Source organism: Emys orbicularis, chromosome 1, assembly GCF_028017835.1.
Source record: "Emys orbicularis isolate rEmyOrb1 chromosome 1, rEmyOrb1.hap1, whole genome shotgun sequence".
In the NCBI taxonomy this organism is placed as follows: domain Eukaryota; kingdom Metazoa; phylum Chordata; order Testudines; family Emydidae; genus Emys; species Emys orbicularis.
In genome coordinates, this window is record NC_088683.1 from 2,833,881 (window position 1) to 2,845,180 (window position 11,300).

General features: G+C 57.2%; 1 pseudogene; it reads right to left on the bottom strand.

Moving 5' to 3' along the window:
• Positions 1–1,984: 1,984 nt before the first annotated feature.
• Positions 1,985–10,053, bottom strand: LOC135893559 (dromaiocalcin-1-like; annotated as a pseudogene).
• Between the last annotated feature and the right edge of the window lie 1,247 nt (positions 10,054–11,300).

An 11,300-nucleotide genomic window follows, 5' to 3' on the forward strand; every position in this document is an offset into this window, starting at 1 on the left:
GCTGTACCCAAACAAAAAGTGAGAACTCTGTTATTCTCCGACAACAGTGTGCTCTTGTTGCCAAGAAGGCTAACGGCATTTTGGACTGTATAAGTAGGGGCATTGCCAGCAGATCGAGGAACGTGATCATTCCCCTCTATTCGACATCGGTGAGGCCTCACCTGGAGTACTGTGTCCAGTTTTGGGCCCCACACTACAAGAAGGATGTGGAAAAATTGGAGTCCAGAGGAGGGCAACAAAAATGATTAGGGAGCTGGAGCACATGACTTATGAGGAGAGGCTGAGGGAACTGGGATTGTTTAGTCTGCAGAAGAGAAGAATGAGGGGGGATTTGATAGCTGCTTTCAACTACCTGAAGGGGGGTTCCAAAGAGGATGGATCTAGACTGTTCTCAGTGGTGGCAGATGACAGAACAAGGAGTAATGGTCTCAAGTTGCAGTGGGGGAGGTTTAGGTTGAATATTAGGAAAAACTTTTTCACTAGGAAGGTGGTGAAGCACTGGAATGGGTTACCTAGGGAGGTGGTGGAATCTCCTTCCTTAGAGGTTTTTAAGGTCCGGCTTGACAAAGCCCTGGCTGGGATGATTTAGTTGGGGATTGGTCCTGCTTTGAGCAGGGGGTTGGACTAGATGACCTCCTGAGGTCCCTTCCAACCCTGATATTCTATGATTCTATTACTCTATCGCAGGTTTTCTAACCCTTTAATCTTTCTTGTGGCTCTTCTCTGACCCCTCTCCAATTTATCAACATCCTCCATGTATTGTGACATTAGACCTGGACACAGGATTCCAGCAGCAGTCACACTAGTGCCAAATATAGAGGTAAAATAACCTCTCTGCTTCAGATCTCCCTGTTTATACATCCCAGGATTGTTTCAGCTCTTTTGGCCACAGCGTCACACTGGGAGCTCATGATCAGGTGATTATTGCCCATGACCCCCAAATCTCTTTCAGTGTTGCTGCTTCCCAGGGTAGAGTCCCCCAGCCTGCAATGATGGCCGACATGCTGTGTTCTTCGTCCCTAGAGATGGCCATGGCTGGAGATGGGACAATGGCTGAGGGAAACCAGTGCTCTGGGGTGATTCTGAGGACTCTCTTTATCAGTGCTTGGCTGGTGGGCCTTGCTCACATGCTCAGAGCCAGGGACCAATTTTTCCCCAGGTCAGATTGGCTTGGACCTTGGGGCTTTTTTGCCTTCTTCTGCAGTGTGGGGTGCAGGTCACTAGCTAGGATCACCTGGTCCTGTGTCACTTGACCTGTTCCCTGCCATCGCAGGGCCTTGGATATTGGTGCACCTGGGTCCCTCCTATTCTCTGCCTGTGGCACATAATAGGTTAGTCTCCCAAGGGCTGTTCTACTTTGGGCTATTTCTGGGTGCTAGGAGTGGTGTGGGGGGCTGGGTGGTTAGAGGCTTGTGATACACAGGAGGGATTAGATCATCCGGAGCCTTCTGGCTTAAAACTCGATGACTCTATAACCTGCGATGGGCCCAGCTCCTCCACTTCAAGACCCCCCACCCATCCGTAGCATCCCTCAGGGATCCAGCCTCTCCCCGTCCTGCTCAGCATCCACCCCACACTGCTAGGAATACGGACCGAAGGGCCAGGCACTGAGCTCTCCTGGAGAAACCGTTATGGGTGTCACCAAGAGATGACAGTTGCTGCCACAATTGCAATTTCCTTTGTAATCTAACAGTTGTGGTGTGTCAGGACCCAGCCCTGAGTGAGCAACTTACCCAGGCTACAATGAGCTGAGATAACAAAGTGCCGGCTCATTGCCTCTGGGCAGGGGGCGGAGGAGCTCGCTGCTCTCTGGGGTAACCAGGTTCCTCTGACTCTCCCTGTGGCCCGACAGAGCCCAGTATGGCTTGGCCAGCTGCTGTTGTGCAAGGCAAGGCCACCACTGGCTTCTGCTTTTATGTTTAGTTGTGGCTTTAAATAACCATTGAAGCACAGGGGTTTAGGAAAGGCACCTTTTCTACTAGACTTAGAAATTCAAAACCAGAAACAAACCTGTAACAGGAGAGGACAGGGCAGGGCAGGGCAGGGCTACAGAGTGATCTGAGCCACTTGGTACCTGGGGCGCAATCGAACAATGTGCATCTTAACACAGGGAAACACAAAGTGTGTATGCAGGGACAGAAGGGTGAGGATGGCAAAGTGATGGGACTTGAGGGTGTCCGACCTGAGACACGTCTACAGGGCCTGATTGTCAGGGGCTGACAGCTCAGCACTGCTGCCTCGTTATGGGGTCCCCTGCTCTTCTAAAACGCATGTATCAGCAACTTCAACACAGTTCTTATCAGGAAGGATGCAGGGTCAAGCTGCCCTTTCTGTGGCACCCAAACCCCCTCCCCTCTTGCCTTGAGGCTGCGACAGTGCCAATTTACAGGCTGCTGACTTGGCTGCTTTTAGCAATATGCAGTAGTGGTTTCAGGCACTTTACTGGTTTGCTGACCTCTCCCCGTACAGGGATGACAGGATAATGGATGAGGATGTTTGTTTGAACTAGCAGGTATAAAATCAGGGTGGTACCTAACAACATCTGGAGTGAAATACGTAACCTGTTTGTTTCAGTGTGTACAAGGGGAAGTCGTCGGAGGGAAATCTGTGTATCAGCAAAGGGGACAGGACCCTGGTGCCCTGACTGGGCCTTTCCCTTGTCACAAGCATACCTGTGTTAGTGCCCCGGGACGCGTTGCACAGGGCATTAGCCCTGTGCTTTGCTGACAATCAGCCTGGCCGAGCGCCTTTGCCACCGAACGGAGCCTGTGGTCCGTCTTTAGGAATAAGCTGGAGGCTGGCGGGATCGGCAAGGTGCACTCTCTGCTAGCGCAGCTGCATCGGAGCTCCAGACACAGCAGCACTTAGCATCCTTAACACGTTGCAGAGGGAACAACCTTCCGCAGCCCGAACAACAGTTTTAATCAAAGGTTAAACAATTACTACAGAGCCCAGTGCTCAATGGGCTGCTTGTTACCCTAGCGTGTGACTGTCTAACACACCCGGCTCATGGCGGGCCCAGGCCTGTCCCAGTGATAAATGGAACTGGTCTGAGAGCCCCGGCCCTGCCCCTCGCTCCCCCCACCCACTGGCACTGCAGGCCCCACACAGACACAGCACTCAGTGGTCAGAGTCAGGCGGGGGATTCGTTGTGAATTTCGCCCCTCTCCTGTTCACAACCTGCCTGCAAACTGACCCCTCGAATCCACCAACGCTGGCTAGTCGCTGTCTGGGCCATTCAGAACTTCTTCCCCTCCCCGCTGGCGCTGTGAGCGCCCGGTCACTTACACCACGTCCTGCGGGGTCTGCTCCCTGGCTGCAGCTTTTGCTAAAAATCCCCTTCCGGTGCCAGTTTCCATGGGAACAGTCATTAGTGCTCAATCTGTGAACGTTCCGAGACTGTGCAGCACTTTCACAAGCAGCCGGCGTGTGTGCAAATGCTTGTGAGTAACACGACCCTGCAAGGGGCCAAATGCAGCCCTGGTGCCCACATCATTGTATGGATCAGTGTTTGCACAGTTCAGCCTGATCGACACCCTGGTGCAGTGGAGTAGGAGTGCAACAGCGACTCAGAGCCATCACCCTTTAACAGCTCAGCAGAGTGGCCAGGAGACAGAGAGAGAGAGAGAGAGTGGGTCCATGCGTGCGTGTGTGCGTGCATGTCTCTCCTGCCTGTCACTGGAGCAGAGACGTGAACTGACCCAGGGGATCTGGTAAGCAGCAGTTTTACCAGGTCAGACAAGGGGGTCTCTCCTGACTGCCCTCCCAGCATGGGGCAGGGAAGAGAGAGGAGCAAGGATCTGCACTCCAGAGCACGCAGGGGCCAGCCCGGATCGTATCTCAGGACTTGTTTGGTCAGAGCACGGCCAGGGTGGTAGGTCCATGGGGGTCTGAGCTGCCAGCTTACCTGTATGGTAAAATACCACTGCACCGTGCTTGTTTACTCTCTGACTATCAGGTTGTCCTTTCTCCCAAGCTCTGAAGCTGACCAGGGATTAATCTGTCCATCTCCATGTTTGATCCTGCAGAGACAAAGGAGACAGAGCCCCTGTAAAACCCAAGATTACACAGCTAGAGACGTGCCCCGGAGCCGAGGGGCCATGGGCAGGGCACGGGCAGAGGCTGCCCAGTGACACTGGAGACACTGATCATTGCTATGAAATGTCAGCGCTGACAACCAGGGCTACATTTACTGACAGCTGAAGTTACACCAGGACCAGCCCAAGCCCTCGGAAGCATGAAAACAGCAAGTGAAGGGAGAGTCTCTGGCACCCCCTGCTGCTGACGCTGCCCCAGGCTGAGTTGACCCCCCGAGGGGTGAAAGGCTGCGACGTGGCCCAGGAGGTCTCTGTCTCTGGCATTTTATCACGGTGAGAAGTGAGGAGGCCAAGAGCAGTCGGGCGTGTTTAGCAAGTGACGACAGCCTGTCGGCTGGAGGGAGCCTTGTGTAGGAGTCTGCGCCGTCACTGCCCCCCGAAGCACCAGCCTCTCCCGCGCTCTGGGGCCAGACAGGAGCGGCTGCAGCAGGGTGCGTCTGTGCTGCCCAGCCGTGCTGCCCACGGAGCTCCCCCGTCTCCCATCGGTCCCACCGGCGGCATTGCTCTCCGGCTGCCGGCCGACCAGCAGGGCCAGCAGCACCCACCACGTGCGCCCAGCCCCGAGCTCTCAGAAACGTCCCGTTCAGCCTCGGCAGCTGGGTGTGTGGATTAAATAGAAGATTTGTCCATGCAAGTCCCACGTCACACACACGACCACACACAGTATCCCTGCCGGCGTCCTGCCCCCGGGTCCCCTCACGCCCTGTGAGCCGAATGAGGCATGAACTCTGCTGGGGGAAGCAGGGGTTGGCCTGGCTCGGGGGCAAGCAGCGGCACAGCGAGCCCGGAGCAGCAGAGAAGCTGGATGAAGAGGAACCCACCGAGGAACAGCGTGCAGAGCCAGTAGCAGGAGCCGGGGAGCAGCGTGTGGGGCAGGCTGTGACTGTCAGACACTGCAGCCGGGGGCAGCTCTGTGCAGGGTTTATGGAGAAGCAGCGGCTGGGCAGGGCCCCAGGGAGAGACTCTGACAGAGCCTGGCCTGGAAACAAGCCTGCATAGGCGCAGACTCTGTGGGTGTTCTGGGGCTGGAGCAGTCAGCACCCACAGGCAGGCCCGTCCTCCCGCTCCTCTCCAGTGCCACCCGCCCACAGTTATCAGCTATTCTGCAGTGTGCAGGAGGTGCTGGGGGGAGGGGGAAGAGTGGGGGGGCAGAAAGAGGTGGGGGGAGGGATGGAATGGGGTGGGAAGAGGAGGGGTGGGGGCAGGGCTGGGCGCCGCATCAGGGGGAATTTCCCCAGATGCTGGGGAGTGGAAGGGGTGGGACCAGCCCCTCCCAGCCACTAGCTCACTGCTCTGCTGCATGGCGGGCTGGCGGCTGCTTGAGAGACCCTGGCTGGGGAGGTGGCTTCTGCTCCCCGGCCGGGCTCGGGTGCCGGGAACCGAGAGAGAACAAGCCAGAGCCCTCGTCCCTGGCATGTTTCCGGCTCGCTCAGCCACGGTCCCCAGCAGCCGAGCCGGGCAGGGAGCAGAAGCCGCCTCCCCAGCCAGGCTGTGTCAGGCAGCTGCCAGGCGGCAGAGCAGTGACCGGGAGGGGCCAGCGTTAGAAACAGCTCCCTCCTGCTCCCCGCCCGACCTCCCTACAGCCAGGGAGAGTGCTGGAATGTGCCGGGGGGCCAGGCACACCAGAAGGACAGAGCACCTGCCCCCACACACCGTTAGCGTGGGGTAGGGAGAGCACGGTGCCCCTGGGCTGGGAGGGGGGGCTGGCCAGGTGGGGACTCTTTCTTATAACACAAGAACTAGGGTTCGCCCAATGAAATTAATAGGCAGCAGGTTTAAAACAAACAAAAGGAAGTATTTCTTCACACAACACACAGTCAACCTGTGGAACTCCTTGCCAGAGGATGTTGTGAAGGCCAAGGCTAAAACAAGGTTAAAAAAAGAACTAGATAAATTCATGGAGGACAGGTCCATCAATGACTAATAGGCAGGACAGGCAGCGATTGTGTCCTTAGCCTCTGTTTGCCAGAAGCTGGGAATGGGCGACAGGGGATGGATCACTCGATAAATGACCTATTCTTTTCATTCCCTCTGGGGCACCTGGCACTGGCCACTGTCGGAAGACAGGGTTCAAAAAAGAGCTAGATAAATGCATGGAGGATAGGTCCATCAATGGCTATTAGCCAGGATGGGCAGGGATGGTGTCCCTAGTCTCTGTTTGTCAGAAGCTGGGAATGGGCTTGCAGGGATTTCACTTTTGGCATCCGAAGAAGTGAGTTTTTTACCCACGAAAGCTTATGCCCAAATAAATCTGTTAGTCTTTAAGGTGCCACCAGACTCCTTGTTGTTTTTGTAGATACAGACTAACACGGCTACCCCCTGATACTTTTGGCACTGTGCCTTTTAATTTCAGTTTAACTTCCTCATTTTTGTGTAGTTCCCCTTTCTGAAATTAAATGATACCTAGGTGGGCTGCTGTGCTGTTCTCCCCTCCCCCCACAGGGATGTTAAATATTATTATATCATGGTCACTATTGCCAAGTGGTTTCACTATATTCACCTCTTGGACCAGATCCTGTGCATCACTTAGGACTAAATCAAGAATTGCCTCTCCTCTCATTCAAGGGGATGGATCACTTGATAATGGACCTGTTCTCTTCATTCCCTCTGATAAGCACCCAGCACTGGCCACTTCCGGAAGGCAGGATACTGGGCTAGATGAACCATTGGTCTCACTAGTATGGCCGTTCCTATGTACACAGGGCCCCATAAACACCCTCATGTCCTGTGCAGCGACTTCCTGGCCACATGCCAGCCAGCAATGGGGATCGAACCAGAGACCTTCAGCACAGCCCTGCCACCGGAGCTAAGGGAGCTGCTCTGGTAACGCCGAGTAAGGAGCAGGCCCTTCTTGAGCCGGCTGCTAGAGGGAGACACGACCCCACCTGGGCCCAGGCCGTCCCTGGCAGACACAGCGCATGACAAGCGCGTTGGGTCCAGAGGAGATCGTGCCCCACCGGGGGCTACGTTTACCTTGTATTCTGCTCCCCAGCCTGGCCAGGGCAGGTTGTTCCCTCACAGCCTGTTCCCAGGGCTCTGTCTCGGGCAGTGTGAAATGTGCCAGCCCTGGGCTCCCACCCCTCCCACCGGAGCAGATTCCCCAGCCCAGCCCAGCTCACTGACTCTGATACCGAACCTAAACCGCCCCATCCCCCCAGCCTCCGGCCCAGCCCAGCACCCCTGAGCCCCGCTGCTTCCAAACCCCCCCCCTCCGCCTCTCACCTCAGCCTCTAGCCAGGTTTGTCTTGGGGGAAGTATCCATAGCAGTTGCCTTGGAAGGGTAGCCAGCCCCTGGGACAGGGCCCAGCCTGTGCCCCTGCAGAGAGAGGGGGTTGGGGGCGGGCAATGGTGGGGACAGGACACCACGGTTAGAGGCTGTTTCAGAAGCACAGCCATGGCTTTCTCATTAGCACGAATAACATGGGATCCCGTTTGGGGCTGTGTCTGGCTGGCAGGACCCTCCAGACCCTGGCGCTGAAGGAAGAAGCTGGGTTTGCTCAGACCCCACATCGGCAGAAGGAGGCCCTGGAACCCAGCCCTGAGCAGGGATCCCAGCCGGGCAGGGACTCTGGGTTTGCATGGGGCAGGGGCTCCTTTCCCATGGCTCCCTGGGGGGAGGAAGGAGCCAGTGACTGTGGGGTGGCTGATAGACCCTCCCTGCCCCTGCCCCTGCCCCTGCCCCAGGGAGCCCCATGGACTCCAAGATCTGGGAAATGGGGGAAATATGGAGCTGCCAGCCACAGTGGCCCCCATTCAGCTGTAGCCCTCGGGCAGAGGGAATTCCTGCCACCCTGAGCTCCTCCCCGTCTCCCCTTGGGCCATGCGGGACAGTGGGGCCAGGGAAGCTGGTAGGGGAGGGTGTGGGAAGGGGAAGGGAACAGCCAGGACCAAGGGGTGAAGCTGGGGAAGCATTAGGGTTGGCACACATGGGAGCAGAGAGGAAATCAGGAGCAGGGGCCCAGTTCTGGATGGTAGGAGCTGGGGGGTTGTAGGAGGAGGGAAGGGGAGAGAGGTGCCCAGGGAGATGGGGCATAAAGAGGGGGAATAGCAGGGATCTGTGGGGGCTGGGGTGGAAGAGAAGGGAACACTGTGCAGGCACTGCCCTTCTCAGCGCTGGGGGCACAGAGGGACGGGGCAGAGCCGTATCCCAGCAGGGGGAGGGAATGGGACAGTCTGGAGGAGAAAGGCACAGTGTGCAGGGAATGGGGCAGCCCAGCCGGGATCAGAGGCCGAATGGGGGAGAAGACAGGGCTACAGCAGAGCCATGACCAGACCTTGGAGAGGGACCCTGTCGGGACACATCTGGCCAGTGGGAGGGGACCACTGGAGGGTGGGATGGGAGCCAGTAGCTGACCAGAGCTGAGCACCTGACCCATAGGAGCATTTCATCCACCTTCTCTCACCCGCTCCCTGGGGAGGGGCTGCAGGGCCTGGGCTCCCCCAGGGCAGTGACCCCCAGCAGCAGGAGACGGGCAGTGGCTCTGGGAGTGACGAGGGAAATGAATTCACTTCCCAATTCCCACCATGGCAACCAGCACCCAGGGGCATCAGCTCCGAGGGGCCAGGCAGGGACTCACCTGCCAGCGACGGGTTCAAGATCAGGCAGCCGAGGAGGCAGAGGCTGAAGTAGGCAACTGGCCCCATCTTCTCGCTTCCCCTGGGGAGAAAACACACAGGGGAGATGGGGCCATGAGCGCCTGAGACACCCCCTGGAGCAGCCCCCTTCTCTAAAGGGGCATTTCACAGGGGGAGGTGCTTCATTGCTGGGGCTCTTTGCTAAAGCACCTGGCTGGGCTGGAAGAGCCCTGAGACGGATCCCATCCCCCAGCCCTGGGGCACCGAGCTCGGAGCCCATCTTCCTGGGTCCAAAGGACCCTTCCTCGTCCACCCCTCACTGAGCCATGCCCCAGGGACAGAACTGGACATCCAGCAGGGAGCCAGGTCCCAGGTCCTCAGTGGCTGGGCTCTGCAAGCCGCATCTCCAGGGACTCCCCAAACCAGGGCTGCAGGTGGGGAGAAGGGAGGGTCAGCAGGGAGGCCATGGTCACTCAGATGGGACCTGAGCCCCAGACAACAGGGTCCCATTTGCAGAGCAAAGCAGTTCTCAGAAGGGGCATTTGCCATCTCTCACTTTCCCTGTCTCCCCCAATTCTGGGGCTGGCAATTCTCCACAGTAGCCACCTACATGGAACGCGGAGGGAGGGCACAGGTGGCAGGGGGGAGAGTTTGGAAGAGGTGCCAGTGCCACCAGGATGGAGGCCAGTCTGTGTGCACGTGGCTGGAATGTCAGCTGCAGGTGCAGCACCTCTGCAACCATACTCTGACTAGAGAGCTGGTTTAGTGTTAGAAACTTGGAGTCCTCTCGTGTTATCACCCAGCACCTGGTACATGAGACACCCACTGACCCCACCCCCGGGGTCTTTCCCCACTAACAGGTGTTTGAATCACACTCATATTTCCAGCTCCAGGGAGATGGTGTTTCTGGAAAGCCAACACCGTGTGGCTGGGGCGGGGAGGGGAGAGGAGGGGTTATAGTTACTGCAGCCCATGGTGGGGGCTGGGACCCCCGTTGCACCATGACTGGGAGAAGGGGTCGAATGGGAGAGCCGCCCTGCACAGTGATGATCCAGCAGGGACTGGACACAGGACTGGAGGCTGGGCCCAGCTCCCGGAGGGGCAGAGCGCTGGGCACAACTCCGCAGAGTGCCGCGTGCAGGGCTGTGCTGGGTGGGAGGAAGGGGTGAGACAGAGACGGCCCCAGGGTCAGGGGACACACACAGGACAAGTTTGGCCACCCACCCCCGTAACAGATCAGCTGCCGCCAGCCACCCAGCGCAGGAGGAGAAAGTAGCTGGAGGAAGCCAGGGTCTCACCTGATTGTCTCGCTGGGTAGCTGCTCCGGTGCTAGGCCAGTCCAAGTGCAGCCTGCATGGGACACTGGCCGGACACGGGGCATTTATAGACCAGTGCAGGGAGGGGACTAGGTGTCAATACTGAACATGCAGATCTGTCCTGAGGATGGATCCAATCATTTAACGCCCAGGCAAACAGAGATAAGAGGAGCCAGGACCCAGCCACCAGCCGGGCTGTGAGCAGGAGGAAGCGTTTGTCAGGGCTGAGATAACAGATAAAATGAAAGCTATTTCCTCCCCCCTCCCCGCCCCCGTCTGTCAGCGCTGAGGTCAGTGTGGCTGTAGGGAGCCATCATGCCCTGGCCCTGACTGGCCCAACTGCTCACATCCATCTTGTCCCATGGAAAGTTCTGGGCAGATCCCCAGGGAGGGTAAATCAGCTGGAGTCCCCCTGAAGTCAGTGGGGGGATCCCCAGCGGGTACAGTCTGGTGTGGGGCTATTGGAGTCATTGGGGTCAGACCCCCAGCGGGTGGGTGTTGGTCAGAGCTCCGCTGGAATCACCGGGGCTAGAACCCCAGTGGGTGTAAACTGGTCAGAGCTCCACGGGCGTCAATGGAGTCACACCATAGAATCATAGCATATTAGGGTTTGAAGAGACCTCAGGAGGTCATCTAGTCCAACCCCCTGCTCAAAGCAGGTGTTGGCGCAGGTGGTGGGGCCCACGGCCGTCATGGCAGCCTCCAAAATGAACGGGTAGGTTGTGTTGGAGGCCGCCGCTCAGGAGGGTAAAATGGATTTATTTGGGGTTTGGACCCCATTGGGAGTTGGGCATCTGAGTGTTAGAGACAGGAACACTTATTAAGTTGCTTTCAGTTTAAGCCTACAGCTGTTAGGGGACATGATTCAGACCTGGGTCTGGATTTGCAGCAGGCTAGCGGGTCTGGCTCAAACCAGGCAGGGCACTGAAGTCCCAAGCTGGCAGGGAAGGCAGGGGCAGAAGTAGTCTTGGCACATCAGTTGGCAGCCCCCAGGGGGTTTCTGTGATCCAACCCGTCTCAGTGGCGTAGTTGACAGGATCTGTGCACAGCTGATTGCTTTGAGATACTGGTAGTGATTTTAAGTGAGTTTTGGGTGTGGTGGCTGGAGAACAGATGAAGTGGTTACTGGTTTGTTATTTTCTGTTTGCTTATTTCGGGTAAGGGAAATAGGGACAGAAAAGGAAGCAAAATAAGTAAGAGTGGAGATCAGAACAAGCTAGAACTGCACAGGTTGCAAATTGCCCAGAAAGGCTGAACACTGGGCACTAGGAAAGTCTCTGTTGACTAAGAAGTCCCTGAGCTGAGTGCATCC